The following is a 23,021-nucleotide window of genomic DNA, read 5'->3' as shown; positions in this document are numbered from 1 at the left end:
CCCAACAAATAAACATACACAGACACACACACACACACACACACACACAGCAACAAGAGAGATCTTTGGAAGACTGCAGCATTGACTGCGTGCATGTGGACCCAAGAAGCAGTGAGGAATCCCCACTGTCATAGGGAGGAAAGAATCTCATTGTTGTGAAATGAGCTACTAGTATATACCACCAACAGTATGTCATGCCATTGCTCTACAGTTAGGCAGGCACTAGTAAACAGAACCACACATACACATAGGTAAATAAAGACTCTCTGATACAAGGATGACGTCCAACCACAAGTCATTAAAGATTTCAAGCAAATCACCTTCATGAAATAAAAACACCAAATTAAGAATTACAAGAATTAACACCTGAAGAAACAAACTTAATAGAGCAAACAGGAGACCCCCACAAACTTTTTAAAATTGAGGAATAATTTACATAGATACCTAGATCTTAAGAATTCAGTTTGATGAATTTTTATAACTGTATATACTTGTGTAACTAACACCCAAAAAAGATTTGAAACATTTATATCATTTCAGAAGTTCTCTTGCTCCTTTCAGTCAATTTCCCCATTGTAGGCAACAACTTTCTGATTTAAATTACCATAGAATAATTTCATCTGTTGTTGATGTAATATAAATGAAATCATTAAGTAAATTATCTTTCAACCAAATGCTTTTGACATTCACCTATATTGTGTACTTTTTTAGTCAAAAAATAGTATTCTGTTGTATAATTATAACGTATATTACTGATCCATTCTCTTGCTGTAGGACATTTGACTTGTTTCCAATTTGAGGCTATTGTGACTAGAGCTGCTATGAACATTCCTGTAGAAGTATTTTTGGTTAAGAATGGAATTTCAAGGCCACAGGGTAGATAGAAGTTTAACCCTATTTTAAAAAATGCCAAACAGTTCTCAAAAATGTCTGTACCATTTTACACTCCAACCCACAATGCATTAGATATCTGTTTGCCCTACATCCTAACCAACATTTGGTATTGTCAATCATTTTTGTTTTAGCGGTTCTAGTGGGTGTGGGTATATATTTCACCTGGTACCTTGTTCAATAGTCAATTGTGTGTATATGGACTCGTTTCTTGACTCTACCTACTTACACAGAAGTAGCCAATATCACACTGTCTTTATGATTGTGGCTTTATAATAAGTATAATAAGTCTTAAAAACAGATAATGTAAAGTTTGCCATTTTCTTCTTCTTTTCCAAGATTGCTTGGTGTAGTCTAGATTCTTTATAAGTCCATATAAATTTAGAAATAGTTTCCAAGGGGAAAATATCTATTGGGGTTTTGAATGAGCTTGCTTTGAATCTAAAGATCAGTTTGAAGAAAATTTATATCTTAACAATATTGAGTTTTTGAAACCATAAACATGGTCTAGCTCTCTGTTTACTTAGGTTTTCTTTACTTTCTCCCATTAATGTTTTATAATTTTCAGGGCAGAGGTCCTGCACCTTTCACTAAACTTGTTACTATGTATTCAATGTTTTCTAACACTATAATAAATGTTGATTATTTTAACTTTCTATTTGTTCATTGCTAGTATGCAGAAATAAAATAATTGTTTATATTGAACTTCAATACCATGAACATGCTAAATTTAGTTATTAGTAACAGCTTTTGGTTGGTTCCTTTGGATTTTCTATGTCAACAATTATACCGTCTGCAAATAACACTTTTTTTATTATTATGTATGTTAATCACCATACATTACATCATTAGTTTTTGATGTAGTGTTCCATGATTCATTGTTTGCATATGACACCCAGTGCTCCATGCAGTACATGCCCTCTTTAATACCCATCACCAGGCTAACCCATCCCCACACGCCCCTCCCTCTAATGTCCAATGGAAGTAGTGAAAACATATATTTCTGCTTTGGTCCCAATCTCAGGGGGCAAAGCTCACTATTCCATTATTAAGAATGAAATTATCTGCAAGATTTTTTTTAATAGCTGTTCTTTGTCAGATTTATGATGTTTCCTTATATTCCTCTGACACTGTGTTTTGAAGGACTGCTGAATTTGGTCAAAAATTTTTTTGCATCTGTTGAGATAATGACATCCTTCTTCTGATTTATTCCAATAATGTGAATTAAATTTACTGAAAACTAAATTAATTAAAATAAAATCTAATTGAAATGAACATTTAAAAATGTTAAATAAAACTTGTGTTTCTGAAGTAATACTTTGGCATAATGTATTGTTGGATTCAATTTGCTAATATTTTGTTATGCATTTTTACATTTGTAATCATAAGAGATATTGGACTTAAATTTTCTTTTGTCATAGTTTTATCAGGTTCTGGTATCAGTATAATGCTGGCCTCATGAAGAAAGAAAGAAAGTGCTCATTTACTCTATTTTTTGAGAGTTTAAGTTTGGGGTTATATATTCATTAAATATTTGACAAAATTAACCAATGAGGGCTTTAGTCCTGGGGTTTTCTTTGTGGTAAGTTTTTGAATTACTAATTCAAGTTCTCTAATAGATTTTCAACTATTCATATTGTCTCTATTTCTTCTTGATTCAGTTGTAATAAACTGTAGAAACTGTAGTGATATTTCCTTTCTCCTTTTTTATTTCTCCAATAGATATTTGTTTTTTCTCCTTTCTTCTTGATCAATCTCGCCACAGCTTTATTAATTCTATTACTGACTACAAAGAACAAGATTTGTTTGTCCATTTCTATTTCATTAATTTCTTCTCTTATTTTTGATACTTCATTTGTTCTACTTACTTTGGGTTTAATTTCTTTTTTTTTTTAGTGTTGTAAGGTTGAATTTTAGTGTTAATTTTGTACCTTTCTTCTTTTAGAATATATACATTTGAATCTATAAATATTTCTCTAAGTAATGGTTTAACAGTAGCAGCATCCCACAAGTTTTTATGTGTTGTGTTTTTATTATAATTCAGTTTGAAATATTTTCTATCTCCCTTTATAGTTTCTTCTTTAATCCATGGATTATTTGACTGTACATTTTCTAAATTGAAAATATTTGGCATTTGCAGATAATTCACCATTACTGATGTCTAACTTAAGTTCATACTGGTCAAAGAATAGCTACATATGATTTTACTCCTTTGATATGTATTAACACTTGTTTTTTTACTAAGCATATGTTCTATCTTAGTGAATGTTGCGTTTCCAATTATAAAGAATGGGTAATCTGAAATTGTTGGCTATGATGCTCTATAAGTATTAATCAAGTTGGTTGAAATGGTTTATAATATATAAACTTATTTTTAAAAATTTTTTTTTACTCCTCCTTCTAGCAATTACTAATATGTTAAAATCTCTACTTATATTTGTGGATTTGTTCTATTTGTCCTTTTACTTTTATCAAGTTTTGTGACCTGGATGTAGGAGGGAAAATACTGCTCCTGTTTCTCCTTTACACTAACACTCTACTCACTACTCACAAAATATTTCAATTCTGATGCCTCTGGTCTCCAAATGTGTATGTGGGGGTTCCCCACACCAAGTAATTCTCACACAATGGCTAGGTGTCCACCAATTTAATCCAGTGCTGACAGTATTTACCTGGAGATAGTGTCAGACGCCACAGGTTGAGTCAGTTCCACAAGACTGCTCCTTTTTGGCTTCAGATGCCAATCACAAATCCAGCTTTTTACCTGTGTTTCTGAATGACAAGCTATAAATCAGAGGTTCCCATAGCCCTTACTGTATTAATTTGCTAGAGTGGCTCAGAGAAGTCAGGAAAACATTTTACTTACTAGGTTACCCATTTATTATAAAAGAATATAACTTAGTGGCAGCCAGGTAGAAGAAATGTATATGGCAAAATATATGGGAATCAGCACAGAGATTCCAGGCCCTCTCTAGATGCACCACTCTCAGCACCTCCATGTGTTCAACCAACCTGGAAGCTCTCCAAACCCCATTGTTGTGTTTTTTTTTATGAGGGCTTTAATAAATAGACACAATTGATTAAATCATTAGCCATTGGCGATTGATTTAACCTTCAACCCCTCCCCCTTTCCCAGAGTTTGAGGGGTGGGACTGAACGTTCCAACCCTCTTATCATGGTTGGCTCCTGTGGTTGGCTCCTGAGCTCCCATCCTTAGGGGCTTTCCAAAAGTCACCTCATTGGCATAAACTCAAGTGTGATTAAAGCAGTTTATTATGAATAACAAGATACTTCTTTTACCTTTATGGCTTTGGAGCTATTTTAGGACAAAAGGCCAAATATTTTAACATAAGACACTCCTATTGCTTTTATCACTTAGGAAATTATAAGTATTTTAGGAGATCTGTGGCAGAAATGGCAAAGAAGACCACATATTTCTTATTATAGTCACAATATCAAGATTTTTAAGTTCTGCTATTAGGTATATACACATTGAGGATTACTATGTCTTCTTGATAAATTGATTCTATTATAAAATTTTTATCTTTATTTCTGTTAAGACACTTGTGTTTTTTTTTTTTTGTCTGAGCTTTCTTACTCTTGGTGTACTTTTCAAATACTTTTACTTTCACTGTGCAGGTATCTTTCTATGTAAAGTGTTTTTCTTATAGGCAGCATAGAGTAGATCTTGCCTTAAAAAGTCTGATAGTATTTGTCTTATTTACATGGTGTTTAATTCTTATATATTTAACATAATTACCGATCATTATGTTCCTTTTATCATTTATTTTATATTTGTATCATCTGATCTTTCTTCCATTGTGTTTCTTTTCTTCCTTTTTGGTGAATCAGCATTTTTTAAAACATTTTTATCTCCTTTATTGAATTTTAAGCTACACTTCTTTGTGTTACTTTTTCAATGTTGCTTTAATGATTATAATAGATACATTATCTTTTCACATTCTGCCTTGAAATAAGATACCTAAAGAAATGTAAAAACATTACAGTATTATAATAAGATTTATTCCTTCTCACTTTGAGTTCTGTCATAGATTTTACTTTTACAAGCAGAGTAGCGCAGCGGAAGTGTGCTGGGCCCATAGATTTTACTTTTACATGTGCTATATATTCTAAAATATGTTATTATTTGCTTTAACCAGTAAATAATAAAGTAAATTAAAATATGCAAAAATGAAAAATAGCAAAAATATATTTTTTATTAAGCTACATATTTACCATTTCCATGCTTTTCATTCATTTCCACATATATGGACTTCCATTCTCACATCATTTCCTTATAGCTAGAACAACTTTTTTTACAATTTCTTATAGAAAATATCTGTGTAAAGACTTCTTTCAGCTTTTGTCTGTTTGAAAAATCTATTTATCCCATCTTCATTTTTGAAGAATATTTTCGCTGAATGTAGAATTTTGCGCTGACAGTTATTTTTTTAAAAACTTTAAAAATGTTATTTCATTTTATTTTGGTCTCCATTGTTTGTGATAAGAAACCAGCTGTCATTGGTATCATTTCTCCACTGTATATATATATTTTCTTCTCTAATTGCTCTTTAAATTTCCCTTTCATGTTTGGTTTTCAGCAGTTTGACTATAGTGAGACTACATATGGTTTTCTCTGTTTTTATTATGCTTGGGATTTGTTAAACTTCTCAGATCTGCAAGTTGATCTTTTATTAATTATGGAAAATTCTTTTATTAATCTTCCCTTCTGGAACTCTAAATACTTATTTCTGGGACTCCAAATACAGGTGGCTAGATGCTCTGTTTTGTTTTTTTTTTTTTTTTTAAGTTTTTAATGTTTATTTGGAAATTTTCTAGTGACCTATCTTTAAATTCACTCCTGTTAATCCTATCAGTGTATGCTTCATTTCTGGTAAGTGTGTATGTATATTTCAATTTTATACCTTTATTCCCCAGTAAAATTGCCCATCTCTTCTCATATGATGTCCAAATTTTTTACTGGACCCCAATATCTATACCCATACCTTAATGTTTCTGTTTGATCATTACAATAGCTGGTCTATCTCTGGGGATGCCACTATTGACTGCTTCTTCTCTTTCATGGGTCACATGTTTCTGCTTCCTTGTCCATCTTGTAACTTTTGATTTATATAAGCCATTTTATGATAAAAATAAAGCAGTGTGAAAATTAAAGAAATAAGATTTACTCACAGGATAAAGCATGCCCCTACTTCTGCCAGGCATTATTGATAAGCTTGATTGGTGTACTGTTTGTACTTTTTTGCTTAAGTGTAAACTTTCCAAACCAGGAGAGGTCTCTTTTTATATTTGTGAGATCTCTTTCCACTCTACTGCCAACCTCCCAGTTTTCAGCGTTTTGTGAAGATATGAATTACTTTGGAGAGATTTGTCTCAACTCTGTTATTTTTATACCCATCCTTCAAGGGGCTACTGCCTTGCACTTGGTAAAGCTTCCATATGCCTCAAATATGTCCTGGGCCCAGCCTTCAGTGTATGATCTACGCACTTATTGAAGGTTCATAGAAAAAAGAGTTAGTAGAACAGTATAGATTCATCTATGGCTGTGGATAATTATTATCCATTATTCAAGCCCACACATGACTAATAATAGTTAATTAAAAGTTTAGCCAGTTTCTCCTTATACCCATCTATCATAGTATTCTTCTCTCCCACAGCTTCAGTAGGGATGAAAGAAGCCATGCTTCTCTACTCTACCAAGAAGTATTCACTGCTTTGTGGAATTTCATTTATTTATTTTTCTTTGCATTTTTACTCCATCATGGTTAAAACAAAACCAAACAAAAAACTATGATTCTATAGATTTTCTCGTTTGCTTTAGTTGCTAGGGTGGGAGCAATGATCTCTTCCTAATTGTAAAATCCAAAGAATACTAGTTATAGAATACTAATGCTACTTTTAAAAAGTAACCAATTTTATACCCTGGAAATGAAAAATGTGATTGCCAAAATAAAAATAAACCCCTCCATAGATGACATCTGCAGAATGACAGAAAAGCCACAACTGAAGAATAAACATACTAAGTGGGAGGATTTCACTGTGCTATACTTCCAAAATATTGCACAAATATAGAATAATATAGAAATTATGGCAGAAAAGTCCAGAGAAATGAAGCATAAATTCAGAAGTTTATTAATTACTGAAAATAATTAAATTATAGAAAAGGGTGGAAGAAACAGAGAGAATAGAAGAAAGAGAAGTCAATTAAATGATATAGAAAAATTCCCTGAGCTGAAAAAAGACATACATCTTCAATCAACCTGAAAGGATCTATCAAGTGTAGAGTAGGACCTTGGATAAAGACAAACATGCTAAAATGCTCTAGATATGATATTAAATTAACTCTTACAATTGAAGCAATAAAAATCAAGTAACATCAGACTTCTCATTGCCAGTCCTGCAAATAAAGACAAGGGAGTAATATCAAAGTCCTAAGAGAAAACAGTTTTGAATTTTGAATTGTATAACCAAACTTTGAAGGATATATATTTGTTTGCTTATTTTATGTATTTACATATTTATTTTAGTTTACCAAAATCTATTGTCTATTCATTTGATACTAATTCTCCAAAATTCCTCTTGAATATCACTCTTTCCCCATAATTAAACAATTTGGTTTGGTGAAACAGATTCTAATCTCTAGATCAGGTATGGGTACATTTTTTATCCTTAGGCAATTAAATACATCATATACCCTTACCCATAGTGATACCTCAGAAGTAGACTCATGGCAGAACTCAAATCAATTATAGTAAGGACAAGGATTTTTGTTTTAACTTTGGAAAGAGCAAACATTTCTTCTCTGCTGATCTTAAATTAAGGGAAAATTAGACCAGAAGCAAAGAGCACTCATCTTGCCACTATGTAAAGTCTAGAAATTAAGTTAACACAGAGGGAAGCAGAACCAAGGGATGTAGAAAGTTTGATAGCTAACCCCACTGGAGTCATTGTATCAAGTAGTGCCTAAAGCTAGATATTCCTGGGTTTTGTATATAAAAGAGCCAATAAATTCTTCCTTTGGTTTAAGCTGGTTTGAATTAGATATTCTGTTATATGCCAGTGCAAGATCCTAACTGATCCAAAACCAAATAAGTATTAAAAGAGGGAAAGCAATATGTATAAAGAGGTATAATAATATACTGTACTTTGTATTGTCTCTCTTCCAGATTTTTCCATCATTTTTTTAGGATCAAAGCCATTTACCTAAATAATTTCTCCAGTTTCTCCTCACTATGTGTGGCCAATTAGGAGCACAATAGAGAAGAAACTAGGATAATTACCTTTTTCTTGTCCCACACATTAGCTAACTCCTTCAAGATGTTCCAAAGATGACTAAAATCACATGCAATCATTCCATTATTTATTGAGCTCTGACACTCAGCAAATGTAAACCAGCAGAAGTTATACATTTCACATTTTTAGACCACAATGTAGTATCTATAGGAACAAATAATAAAAATGTAAGTTAAAAATATTCTTGGGAACTTTTATACTATAACAAGCACATGTAAAAAGTGGACCAAAAAGAATTGTTTTGTTGGGGGGCGGGGAGGAACAAGATGAGTTTAACAAAGGAAATATGCTTCTGACGATGCTTTGGTTGTATACAATAGGATCTGACATGTCCTAGTCTCAAAGAAATAAAGGAAATATTTCACAGAGTATATCTTCAAATAACTTTACTCTAAAAAGGAAAATTAACTTATTCCTTAAGAAATAGATAATGATATAAAAAATTGCTGAGTTTTATGACACTAAATGTTTGTTAGAGCAGTCATTCACAAACTTCAACTTCATCAACATCACCAGGAGGGCTTGCTAAAGTACAGATTACAGGGTTGCACCCACAGAGTTTCTGATTCAGTAGATCTGGGGTGGGGCCACAGAATTGCATTTCAAATATGTTTCCAGATAAGGCTGATGTTGCTAGTCTCAAAACACCATTTTACAAGACACTGTGTTTGAGGAGGTTAAGGACAATGTGAACTAAAAAGGTAATTATGATTAAAAAAAAAAAATGAGCATTAAAAACAAGAGAAAATTCTCGCTCTTAGGGAACCTATTTCCTAGCAGTAGGAGATGAGGAAGAGACGTATAAACTAATCAAACATAATATCTGATAATAATAAGTGCCTGTGGACATAAAAAGATGTGTATAGAAAATGACTAAGATGGGACAGAAGGAGTAGATATTGCAGACAAGGAATGTCTTTCTGGGGTGATATGTGAGCTGAGAGGTGAAGGATGAGAAGGGGTTGCCCTTTCAGAGATCTCAGGAAGAATGGCACAAACAGAGAAAGCAGCAAGTCAAAGGCTTTAAGATGACAAGATAGTTGATGCATTCAAATAAGGAAATGCAAACAGCAAACAAGGAAAGTGTTTTAAAAAATAATAATGAGGTTTAAATAGTAGGTAGGAAGCATACCATGTAGGCTTGTAGAAAATGAGCATGGAAAAAATTTCATTTTATTCTACAGAATGGAGAGGTTTTGGAAGGTTTGAACTGTCAGAATAACCTATTGTGAATTTTAGGAAGATCAACTGTTATTTGGAGAATAGACTGTGGGGGGGAGAGGGGAGAAATGGCAAAAAAAAAAAAAAAAAAAAAAAGAGAGAGAGAGGAATAAATGTTACAAGAATATTGCAGGATTCCAGGTAAGACATGTTTATGGCTTTATCTAGATGAAAACAGTAGATACACATAAAGGTAGAAATAGTAGACTACTAATTCTTCAAATTGGCTGTATCAGAATCAACTTCATCTTGGACATAAAGAATCATATACTCTAAGCTGGGTCCCCAAGTGATTCAAGGAGCAGCCAGATTTAGGGTGTACTTTATTATACGGGTTACTGTAATAGATAGACTGCATGAAACCAACCTAAGTTTCTAAGTAGGGAATGTCCTAATGAAAGCAGAATTTAAAGATGATTAATCTGGTGTTGTATAAGAAAGACTGAAGACAAACATCCTGCCTATGAGAAGAGCAGCCAACAGGTTATCACAGTAATTAAGTCATAAGCATTTGGACTACACTAAATAAATATGATAATCACTAGCTATGTGTGTATTTAATTTTAAATTAAATTAAATTAAAAATTCCCCAATTACACTAGCCACATTTCAAGTGCTTAATAGACACATGTGGCTATTGTCTAGTGCACCGGACAGTGCAGATATAAAACATTTCCACCATCACAGAAAGTGTTTTGGACAGCAGTGTCCTGGATTATGATGTTGGTAGGGGGTACAGAATCTAAGGGTTGTGCACAACTGTGCAGATAGTGGGGTGAAAATGAGAATTAATAGGGCACAGTGATAAGTGAAGCAGCATTACTGTATAATCATGTGGATTTTGATTGAAAAATTAAAAATCTGTATAAAAATACATTCAAGTCAAGGGCACTGTAAAATCAGTACTTGCTGTGTTACACAATTCACAATATTTTTTTCAATATAGGAAAATACCATAACTGATAAGATAAATATTATGATAGCAAGTTTTTTTTCTCCCTCCTCTCCTTTTCTGTGGGTAATTACCAATGTCTGTAATTGACAACAGTTGATCAAATCAAAATAGGAAAACTAATAATGAGCCAGATTCTCCCACCACATTCCACCCGTTGAAGTCAGTGAAAGCTCTGTGCACATAGGGAGACACATGGCGAGCTAATCTGGCCCAGTATTTACACAGCACTTTCAATTTGAGGATCTTAAAATGTTGAACAAATATGCACTTTTATAGGCCATCCCAGGAGATAGAACCATCATTTGTACATCTGACTATATTGGGTTTTAAAAAGTTTGAGCTAAAGACTTTATGCTACCTAAAATAGTGGTATTTAAAAAGTGTGTTTCCTTCTTTCCATATATGTATGTGTCAGAATTCACAAGATCTGAACCTTCTGTTTTAAATTAAGTTTGGATAAACTTCATGGCTTCACTCAGCTTAGCCTTTCAAATACCATCTCCTTCCTGCTACCCATCTGACTTTAGGTAAGAAAGTCAATCACTCACTCATATTAACCCAAATTAAGTAACTTCACTCACTTAGGAACATATTCATGCACCATGCATCAGAGTTGTATGATTTCTTCATGATTTTAAATTTCTTGGAATTTTTCAGATGCACAGTGTACAAATGTGTTAATTGAATCTTGTTCTCAATTAACCACAAGTGGATTATCCAATTGATAGGCCATTCAGACATCCTGGGCCTCTTCTCTACCCCTTACTAGTAATTTGCAGACAGCTGTCTCCATCACTCTGCAGCTGGCCCTTGTGCCATTAATAGCAAGACAGGCTGGGGAGGGAGGAATGGAGAGAGCTGTTTGGCATTAGGTCACTTGGTTAATTAGAGAAAGAGATAATGCTGCCAATTTGTCCGCTAATTCAACAAATATGTACTCAAGGCCTGTAATACACATGGGGAACATCAAGATACAGTTGTAGGCAGAGTCTCTGTCCTAGAGAAATAAAAGATAAAGAAAAAAATAAGATTTTTCCTAGTTATTACAGGTCTACTTCTGCACATAGACGTTGGATAGGCCTCTCCAACTCCTCTCCACCATTGTTCCATCCAGGTCTCAGAAGTTTTCACACCCCCAAATTACCTGTGATGACAAAATTTAAGGCACCTTCTATGGTACATGAGGCCTGTGGCAACATGGAGCTTCAGTTAAATACTACAGGCACATGAGAATGTCACAATTTTGGCTTTTTAGGTCCCTGGAAAGCACTGACGTAAACAGAGTAGTAAAGATTAATTACATGATTTTGTTGATGCCAAAATTCAGTTCTAATCATAGGGTGAAGGTGTTTTGAGGTGTTTCTGTAAGGGGCAGAATTGTAGAGCATCAAGAATATTGCTCTGAGAGTTATGGAGACCTGAGTTCCAGTCTTAGATTTGCTTCTAATCATGTAAGCTTTCTGACCTCATCTACATAGTGAGGATAGTAAGTGTCTACATCATGGAATTGATGTGGAGGTTGGTTGCTTTAAGCCATGCCAAGTTCTTAGAAGAGTGCCTACTTTGGGTCAATCACTCAATATGTGTTAGCTATGATCACCTATTATTAACTAACTATGGGCAAATTATTTACTCAAATTGGACCTCAGATCTTTCACATTATGAGGAGGAGTGGGATATGTTTTTCTGAATTTTAGATTTTCTTGAAAGCTCCTCAGAAACTACTTTAGAGAAGGAAAAAGGGACAGTGAAGGGATGGAATGGAATGGGTACCACAACCCCCAACTTTCTTTAATTTAAACCATAATAGCTCTGCTTTTGTACACTTTATATATTTGAAGCCAATTTTATTTAGTTGAAATATAAATTTAGGGAGAGAAATAATCAGGTTGATTTTTTTTAAGTCTGAAAAACACTGGGCCAGACATTCCCAAAGTCTGAGCTTTAAAGTCATTCGATTTTTCAACACATGCATTAATTCACTTGTACCAGATACAAGGTGTTAATATAAAAATAAACTTTATATGACCAAAAGGACGAAATTATGCCTGCTCTTCCCCAAACACAGACACAGAAGAGCCTTTAAATACTCATCTAATTAAATCTCTTACAGAAATTCCAGAATTTTTATTTGGTCTATTTCTTATTCTTTCTTCTTTGTTCCTAGTGGCTTGGATATTAACATACATTTGGTTTAGCAAAAGTCTAATTTCTTATTCTCAAACTGAGAGAACATAATATATAAAGACAGGTAAAATGGAGAAGATGGGATTAAGTAACAAAGATTGTTTCACATGAAAATATAAATAATAATTCCATTCTGAGAGAAGACCCTTGTCAATTATAGAAAATGTCAGGAAAGTATTTCTTCCTCCTTACAAATTGTACTGTTTTAGGGAATCAATATATGCCTTGGAGAAGTGTGCCCATGTGTCTATATCAATATTTACCTACTGGGCAATCAGAAAAATAAAAAGTTAAGTTTATAATTCATGACCTGACTTGAATGAATCACTCAAACTTTGCTAAATATACTTTCAGAAAGCCAGGGGTGGAGTGGGGTGCGGGTGGAGGAACCTACTTGGTAGTCTTTAGTTTAAAATTACCAAAAGATAAAATGGTAAATGTGTGAATTTAAAAGACCCCCATCTCCTTGAACCTCCTTTCATCTAGAAATGAGGTCTATATTTCCCTCTCTTGGCTTCTGGGAAGGCCCTGTGATTTATATGACCAATAGGATATGGCAACAGTCATATCAGTGTCTGAGTACCCTGAGACTGCCATACTGTACAGAAGCCTAAGGAAGCCACATGGCAGGTCCTGGAAAATGAAATGCATGTGAAGAGAGAGAATAAGGAGTAAGAGAGGCACCAGACATGTGAATGAAGAAGCCAACTTCAAAGTGAATCCTAAATGGTTAAGTGATGAACCTCCCAGTTGAGTCCTTTCTAAATTCCTCACCCACAAAATTGTGAATAAAAGTTATTTTAGGCCATCCTGTTTTGAAATTGTTATGTTGTAACAAATAGCCTCTTACTATCTCTAGATAGTAGAGATTTGAAGGAGGGAATTTCAGAGAGGTATGAATGTGAAGAATAAGGAACAAGGTTAGAAACTGGGTATATCCATTGAGAATTTCTTGGTTTCCTTTCCTATGAAATATGGGGGGGGGGAGTATTTCATACACATATCAATTTTCTCTTCTTCCTTTTTTTTCTTCCAATTTTCTCTTCTAAGTGGGAATTCCTTTGGTTATCCCAACTTTTAGTAATCTCTGATAAACTAAGCACATGCTACCTGGATTAAAGTACTATGAAAGATAAAAGGACAGAGTCAATAGAAAAGAGGTATCAGCCCTACATTTGTTCCTTTGCTGAGGCCAATTCTTAGGATCCAGTCTTCCACAGAGGAAATTATGCCCAGACAGTCACCAGCCTGCTGGTCTACCCCACAACTAGAACAGTGTGCAGAAGTACACAGATGCCGAGGAAGAGCTCCCTCTGGGACAAATTAGCCATGCAAATACAGTAGGTCTCTCTGTTTTCAAATATACTGAAAAGAAGTAGCCCGTAAGGAAAGAGAGACATTTAGATTAAAGATTTTGTTTTGTTGTTAAGCACACACTTTAATCCCTAGGAAACCCAAAGACTTTCACGAGTGTACTCAATACAATAAACCTTTGGATCAGAAAACACAAGTTGCTCTTTGCCCTTGGCCTTCCTGTGTATTTGACATACTCCTCCCAGCAGCAAAATGAGTCCCACGGTCATCATGTGGCTTCCACTTCAGTGCTTCTACACTTACCTTTAGCTACTATATCATCTCTTCTTCCAGCTCTCAACAAACTGCTCTGATGGTCCTCTAATCTTTTAAAGTCTCTCAAGCAAGGAACTTAATTTTCTTATGCATTCTTTCATTGAGTCACTTAAATATTTATCAAGTTTTATTAAGCTCTACAATGGTAAAGCTGCAAATATGAACAAAGCATACATTTCTTTTCCAAAATATCTTGGTATATAGAGGTGGTGAGAAAAGTACACCAGTAGCTCAAATAAAAGGCATAAAGAGATTAGTATCAAAAGACAAAATCTTTTTAATAAAAGGACAGTTTCCTTCAAAAAAGGATAAAACTAACATTTCTTGAGTATCTCCATGGATCATATGTTTTAAATATATTATCTCATTTATACTCTTCCACCACCTTATAACAGAACTATTCTTTATTTTACATATGAAAAAACTTAGATTCAAAAATGTTAAGTAATTGAAGGCCGTAAGTATTTAAAGACCTATAACTATTTTTTGACATAAAAATCCTATATTCTCTCCATTAGCTACTAAGCTGTCATAATGTTATAACTTTCAAACTGAAAACATTTTCTTTAAAACCATCTCATTTGACTTTCTCAAGAACACTGTGAAGAAGGATGATCCGCACATTTCACTTTACACCAAGGAAAGCAAAGGCTGGAGAGGTCAATTGACTTCTAGTCAGTGAGCAAAATTCAAATCCTATTCTGACCTCAGAACTCCAATATGGCTTTTCTTTCCCACTCTCCTGTGCTGTCTTCATCAGATTGGGTAATTATAAAAATTTCATGACAAAGGATGCACTTGATACTGAGCTTTGAAGAATGGTAAGATTTGGACTGGTGGCCACTGAGGTGCAAGGAGGCCCTATAGGTGGAGGATTTACATGTGGAAGAAACAATGAGCTAGTATTAAGAACAAGGTAGCTTAGTTACAGTCCAAGATAATTCACTGCATATACTCTATTACAACCAGATCAAAAAACACATTACAGCGTGTGCAATATGCCCACATACTGAAGTGGTTGCAATATATGGAATATTTTCTTTAGAACAATGTCTATCATATACATAACTCAAATATTCCCAGAGAACATAACCTGGGAATTCAGATGGAGTTACATTTTCTATAACATCTAAATTTGCTGATTCTTCTCTCTACAAGTTGAACCCCTTACTTCAAAGTTTTCCCATCAAATATTCCTGGGAATACACAAGAGTTGCTCGACACATGCTTACGGCAATAATGTTTATGCTGAGCATTGTTTCTGCTCTGTCTGGTTTCAGAGCTTCTGGCTTGGTCCCACAGGGACCAGAGCCTCCTTTCATATTCACTGGGTACTGTTACTGATTTGGTGGAACCTGCCTGAGATGAAAGGGTGGAAATGGAAGTTGCCTCTTGCTTTTGAGATACACACTGTTAGAAGGGTCCCAAGCACTGCTACCTGTTTCCCATCTTCCACCTCTGCCCCAACACCGATCAGGTTTGAAAAATTCTTGCTGAAACTGTTCTTCCAGTTTTTGGTTTTATACTCCTGCTTGGGGCATTAGTTCAAGTGAGGCAAATGCAACTAATAGACACTTTTACATATCAATAATTCCTTGAAGTCCATCCCAGATAGCTAAGCCTTTCTTGGCATGTCAAGTTCAGTTCAGGGATCTTTCTACCTTCAGAATGAATTCTCTGAAGAAACTCCTCAGAGCTCATCTAAATGGACATCTGGCAGTCATTATTATCATTGGCCATAAATATTTAATTCTCAAGTATGGGACCCTCATCCCTACTTAATGTATTTTTTTCTTTGTGAAAGTGTTTGGGATAACAGGTATTCCATATTCCTGAAATATTTTCTATCATATGCCCCCAAATTACACATACACATCTGAGTCACTAATAGAAAAACCTCTTAAGGTAACCAGGTGACAGATATTAAGGAGGGCATGTGTTATGATGAGCATTGGGTGTTATACGCAACTAATGAATCATTGAATGCTACATCAGAAACTAATGATGTCCTATATGTTGGCTAACTGAACATAAAAAGAAAAAGATCTGACCAGCAGGATAGTGTGTAGGAAGAATAAAAATGGATGGGGTTCAGGTTTTAAGTCTGAAAAAAGGGCTCTGTTTGAATCTAGGCAACGCCATTTAGAAATTATGTGGCTTTGGACCAGTTTTTTAACTACACTAAATCCTGGCATCTATATCGTAAAACATGAATAACCATAATACTGTCTATTTTGCCTAACCAACAGCATTGCTGTGTTACATAATATGATATTAGTCTTTCCAATAGGTAGACAAACCAAGAGCCTAGTAAGATAGGTATGAGGTTCGTGATTTCCTTTTACTCTGTGTGCCACTGTTCTAAGCTCTGGGCATCCATTACTGATCATCCTCATATGTATCCTGTAAGGGAGGTATTATTAAATGTTGAGGCTTATTCTTTGTCCAAGAACATACAGCCAGTACATGGCAGAGTATATAACTATTTAAGACAGAATTGCCTGACATCAGAGCCATCCTCTTTTTACTATATGTTGCTGCTTCTATATAAATATGTTTTGCTTGTTACTGGTGTTTGTCTGCTGGACTGAGAGATCTTGAAAGCAGTATCTGGACTACAGTATCTTGAAACTTTTGAAACCACTATCAGTACCTAACAGTACTTAGAAGCATAAGGCCTGGCCAAAAAAAAAAAAAATTAATACGTGTCTGTTGGCTTTATGAACAAATGAACAAACAATAAATTGTTTCTACTCTATTTTGAACTCTAGGTTACATAAATAATATGATACCATCATCGGTACCTTGAAATGTGAAAAGGACATCCTCAACATAAAGAAATGTATTAAAGTAACCATAGATGCACTGTTTAAAACATAGCAACTCTGACACTCATTGCCAAACAGAGCCAATTCCATTAATCAGAAGGAAAACAAACAAACAAAAAAAGCTTTTACATCTGCTGCCTGAGAAACAAAATTGATTTAATACCTTTTGAAAATTTTAAAGCTATCTTAAAATCTCACATAAAAACAAAAAACCATGCATTGGCATTTTAAACTAATGTAAGAAATAATGCATATGTTCGTGTGGTGTCAAGGCTGTGATTTTCCAATAGTTTTGCATTCCTCTAAGTAAATGCTACCTACATCTCACAACTGGTGGGTGTAAAGATTGTGAAACAAAGTTGGGCATAATCCATCTCACAACCCATGCCAACTTCAACTACTTACTCCCAGGGATACAGGAACTAGGTAAAATTTATGGGGAAAGGTTTAAATCAAAACTGACTGCTACTGATGCATATCTTTTAGGAGAGTTAGCTCTTTCCTGTGATTTAAGTCCACGTGTAGCATTAAGGCATTTCTATTCATCTTCTCTATCAGGCCAAAGCAAAGGTTAGTGTTTTTGAGTAGCTGTTATACATAGGTATGGAATGACATACTTCCTCCAATCATCATAAGACCCACAAGAGACAGATGATCCAGTCCCATTTTAAAGATGAGAACACTGAAATTGGGAGAAGCAAAGTAATCTGATCAAGTTCCTGCATTCAGTGAGTGATGGAACTGGGATTTAAACCCAGTTTGACTGATTCCAAAGCTACAGCTGCTCCTCCAGAAGGAGAAGGGATGGCTTAGCAGTACTAGAAATTTTTAAAACATTGAATTAAAAGTAAAACATAAGGTGGAATAAGAGAAAACAGTTGTTTAAATATTGTTTCAGGATAAGAAATTTAAGGGAGAGAATGAGAACTGGGGGGTGAGAGGGATTATTCTTGAGGCTACTTGAAATTGGGTCTACTGATTACTGATATTCTATATGAACTGTGGGAGGGGAGAAGGGATAAAGGTGCTTTAAAAATGCTTTTCTGGGGCACCTGGGTGACACAGTTGGTTGAGCGGCTGACTCTTGGTTACAGCTCCTGTCATGATCTCAGGGATCTCCAGGGATCTCCTGGGATCTCCTGGGATCGAGCCTGTGTCAGCTCCACACTCCTCATGGAGTCTGCTTAAGATTCTCCCTCTCCCTCTTGTCCCTCCCCACCACCCACTTGCACTCTCTCTTTCAAATGGGTAAATAAATCTTAAAAAAAAAAAAAATCTTTAAAAATGCTTTTCCAACTGCAGCATATTTAAATGCATTCCTTGCTCTATACACTCTGCAATAACATGATCTTTTAGCCTTCTAAAGCTCAAGCCATTGCTAGTGGCATCCCACCTGCCTATAACTTTGTTGCCGGCACAACATGAAGGGGAAATACTAGATAAGAGAAACTGCACTCACAGTCTAGTGCTGAACTCAGGCCTGAGAATCTCTCCTACATATTTTTCACACCATACTATTCATTGGCCTCACTCTTGCCTACTCAGGTTGCTCCTCTTTCTTCCATTTTTGCCCCAAGTTAATTTTTAAATATTTTCATGCTTTCCCTAACTACAAGCTTGATTTCTCTTCATAGTACTTATAGATTCTTATTTTCTAAACCTAGTTATGCTACTTCAAGATACCTCTCCCCTTCCCTACCTCAGGTGCAAGAATCTTCTTAGAGTCACCTGTTCAGGCAACTATCCACCTTTGTTCACATCAGACACCTGAATAAGAAGCATTTGAGTGTTAATGACTTAGATCAATAGTCCTCAAACCTGGCTAATCATGTAGGGAACTTAAAAAAAATATTGATACCTGGGACTACCCCAGACCAATTAAACCACAATCTCTAAAGATGGTGTTCAGGAAGAAATACAGTTAGATCTTCCAACTACAGAGCAATGCTTATATTATGATGACTCTCTTGAAAAGCTCATTAAAGCTGGCTGGTGTCCTAGAGAAAACTCTCCTAACCGGTGAGTCCATGTTCTCATCTGAATGGTGTTTTGCCTCAGGCTATTTCTCTGGCATGCCAACACAATGAATGGCAAGTTCAGTCAATAACATGAAAACTTTATGGCAGTTGTTGTATCATTCAAAACAACCAGTAAGATGAATAACTGGCATTTTCCTGTTACTAGGTGCTAGTGGCCCATTGATAGAGATGCATAATGATTTGCTCACTTGGTTATCCGCCCATCAGGAGGACAAGCCTTTGAGGATCATTTGTCATCTGAAGAACTAACTGACATGAGTGCCAAATCCTACTCTTTTTTTTTTTTAAATTCAATTAGCCAACATATAGTACATCATTAGTTTTTAATGTCGTGTTCAATGATTCATTATTTGTGTATAACACCAGTGCTCATCACATCATGTGCCTTCCTTAATGCCCATCACCCAGTTACCCCATCATCCCCCCCCACCTCCTTTTCTGCAACCCTCAATTTGTTTCCCGGGAAGAAAACAGAGAGGGACACAAACCATGAGAGACTCGACTCCAGGAACCAAATCCTACTCTTTTTCCTTACAACTCTTTAGGACAGGACAGGCCTTGCAAACTCAAATACCAAGAGGTGTCAAGCAGTTAATGTAAATGACTAAGAGGCTAAATGCATATGACCCTGGCTACCTAGGGAGCACATGCTCCACCAAGTGGTCTGGTAACACTCACTTCCCAATAATTGTTATGATGCAGGAATGTGGGCTTAATGTTGCCTCTGGATTAATTTTACTATTTTTTTTTGCATAGTTATTTACACAGATTCTTCTAATAGCAACTTCTGGTGACCGTATCACCTATTCAAAAATCTGAATTTTACAATCTAGAATTCAAAGTCCTCCATCAAATGACTCTCACAGAATATCTAACCTCACTAATTTTTACTCTAATTTGGATTTCTGACTTTTTTTCAAATACACCTTCTTTCTGATTATGCACATGACTTGATTTCCATCTCATCGCTTTACTTCTATCAGTTTTTCCAGCTGAAATGAGCTCTCCATTCCCTTCTAGACCACTGATCCAGGGCTTCACCTCTTCCCTACTTTCCTCTTGTCTTGCTATTCCTCCCACTACCCACTCTTTTGTCACTTTCCCCCAAGACCTTCCAAATGTTCTGTTCCTTTTGCTCAACTCTAAAGTTCCATTCCCTTAAAAAGCTAACACCTAAAACTACCAAAAGGACACCTCCACCCTCTGACTTGGTGCAGAACATCATTAACATTGTTATATAAAGAAAATTTACCGGAATAAACACAGCAAAGCTCTATTACAACCTGCTCTTTATTCAATAATGCCACAAATTTAGTCACATCTTTCATATATCTGTGATGTATACCACATTTTTATGTGGTGTCAAGGTCATCCATAATGCATTTATATCCTCATCCCCAAACAATAGTGACCCAGCAAAAGCTCTCTGCTCTAACATACAACTCACAGATTTTTTTTCTTTTTAAGCCACACCCAAAGTGTCACAGAGGTATTAAAACGTTGTTTTCATGCTTCTTGCACCTTGCATCTCTGGGAATCTCTTACTTTAGCAAGGCTTGTGAAAAAAACCTCAAGAGAAAAAATTCTCTAAAGACCACCTAAGCAAAATTAAAATTAAGTGATGACCTTTGGATTGCCCTGTTCTTCAAATCATGTCATTATTAACATTGCTATAGTTTGCCTAGCTACTCACCACAGAAATACGGCTTCTCAGTCTAGATGCTAAATCAAATAAAATTTAATATCCTTTGAAATTACCATAATTTCAGAGTAAATGTAAATGGAAAAACCATAAGTTACACTGATTAATTTGAGCATATGCAATTTTTATAGGAAGTCTTGCTTAGACAAAAAAACTATCTTAAGGTCATGAATTGATATACATAGCATTCAGTTGTTTTTTTTAAACAATGGAATTCTAAAAATTGGATTCTGTTTTTATAATGTTTTTTTTTTTTTTATTATTCATGAGAGTCAGAGAGAGAGAAAGAGAGAGGAGGAGGCAGAGGCAGAGGAAGAGGGAGAAGCAGGCTCCCCACCTAGCAGGGAGCCCGATGCGGGACTTGATCCCAGGACCCCGGGATCATGACCTGAGCCGAAGGCAGACGCTTAACCATCTGAGCCACCCAGGCGCCCTGGATTCTGTTTTTAAAGTATAACATTACATAAATGTGTATCTAGATCAGGTAAAACACAAAATAAACATGGAAATTTTCTTTTTGTTTTCAGGACACTATTCTGGAAGCTCATAAAATGTCTCTTTTTATTTGCTTATTTTCTGTAGGTATTTTTAAATTTCTCACATTTTCAGGCCAAATTCTGCCCAGGCTTTGAAGCAAGAACACTGGACTTTTCTTAGGTTTTTCTCTGCTAAGAAATAAGATATATTCAGTAAAATAATATTGTTTTTAAAAGACAGAAATGAGTTTAACAATATATTAAGAGCTCCCCAAATTATTGTCAAAATATTTCACCTCTATTTTTCAGACTGGTAGATTAAGTTATGCAATTAATTATTTAACTTTTTTTTTAAGATTTCAAATAACTTTTGCATACTTTCTATGGTGCTTTAAGATGTTTTTTCTTTACAAGCAGGAAAAAGCATGATTAACCCAGAATACTGTAATAAGTCTTTTGAAGAAAGGAGCTTATCTGTTTGCCACAAACAAGTGGCAGGTCTAGGGTATACAGTTTTTACTCAAATCTTCAAGTATGTTTCAGATCACTGGGGGTTTTCAAGATAGTGAACATGTCTCGGTGATACTCAAAATATGGAAATCTAAGGGCTCCAATGTAAGCAAGAGGCTTGTAAAAGAGAGAAAAAAGAGAAGGGTTTGGGGGTTGTGTTAAGGAAAGTCAGTTCAACTCCACAGAATAGAGTGCAGCTGATGCTTCTGGGTCTCATTAGGAGCAGTTTGGAAAGAAAAAAAGATACCCTACTCTAACACATGTGTTTACACAGTTGGGTACAATCAAAAGACAATATAGAGCAGTATTTCTAAGGCTGGCTCTCTAACCATCTGAATTAGCATCATCCATGACACTTTGTCCCAAACCTATGAAACCAGAATTTGTTTGCACAGAACCCAGGAATCAGCATTTTCAAAAGCTCCCTTGGGGATTTCTAAGGTACATCAAACTTTGCAAAGCACTGTAATGCACATAACTCAACATCACTAAACACCAGGGGGGTTGCAAATCAAAACTAAATATCACTTCACACTTGTTAGAATGTGTATCAACAAAAAGATAAGAGGTAAGTGTCGATGAGGATGTGTAAAAAAATAGGAACCTGTGTGCACTCTTGGTGGGAATACAATTTGGTGCAACCACTACGGAAAAAAAATACGGAGGTCCCTCAAAAAATTAAAAAGAGAACTACCATATGATCCCACTTCTTGATATATATCCAAGACAGATATCTGCTCTCCCGTGTTTACTGCAACATTAATCACAATATCGAAGATGTGGAAACAACCCAAGTATCCATCAATGAACGAATGGATAAGGAAGATGTGGTATATCTACAATGGAATATTATTTAGCTATGAGAAAAATGAAATCCTGCCATTTGCCACAACATGAATGGGCCTTGAGGGCATTATACTATATGAAATAAGCCAGAAAGAGAGAGAAATACTGCATGGTATCATTTATTTGTAGGATTCAAAAAATAAAGTCAAAATCACAGAAACAGAGAGTAGAAAAGTAGTGGCTAGGGATTGTGGGGAGAGGTTGTAAAAGGGCACAAACTTTCAACTATAAGATAAATAATGTCTGAGGATCTAGTGTAAGGCATGGTGACCATACTTAACCCTGTATTGTATAATTGAAATTTACTGGGAGGAGGGAACTTAAATGCTCTCAATCAATAAAATAAAATAAAATAAAATAAAATAAAATAAATAAAATAAAATAAAATAAAATAAAATAAAATAAAATAAAATAAAATAAAAT

The sequence above is a fragment of the Phoca vitulina genome, unplaced genomic scaffold (assembly GCF_004348235.1).
Source record: "Phoca vitulina isolate PV1807 unplaced genomic scaffold, GSC_HSeal_1.0 scaffold1, whole genome shotgun sequence".
NCBI lineage: Eukaryota > Metazoa > Chordata > Mammalia > Carnivora > Phocidae > Phoca > Phoca vitulina.
The sequence above is the reverse complement of the archived record's forward strand: the minus strand, read 5'-3'. Positions refer to the sequence as shown.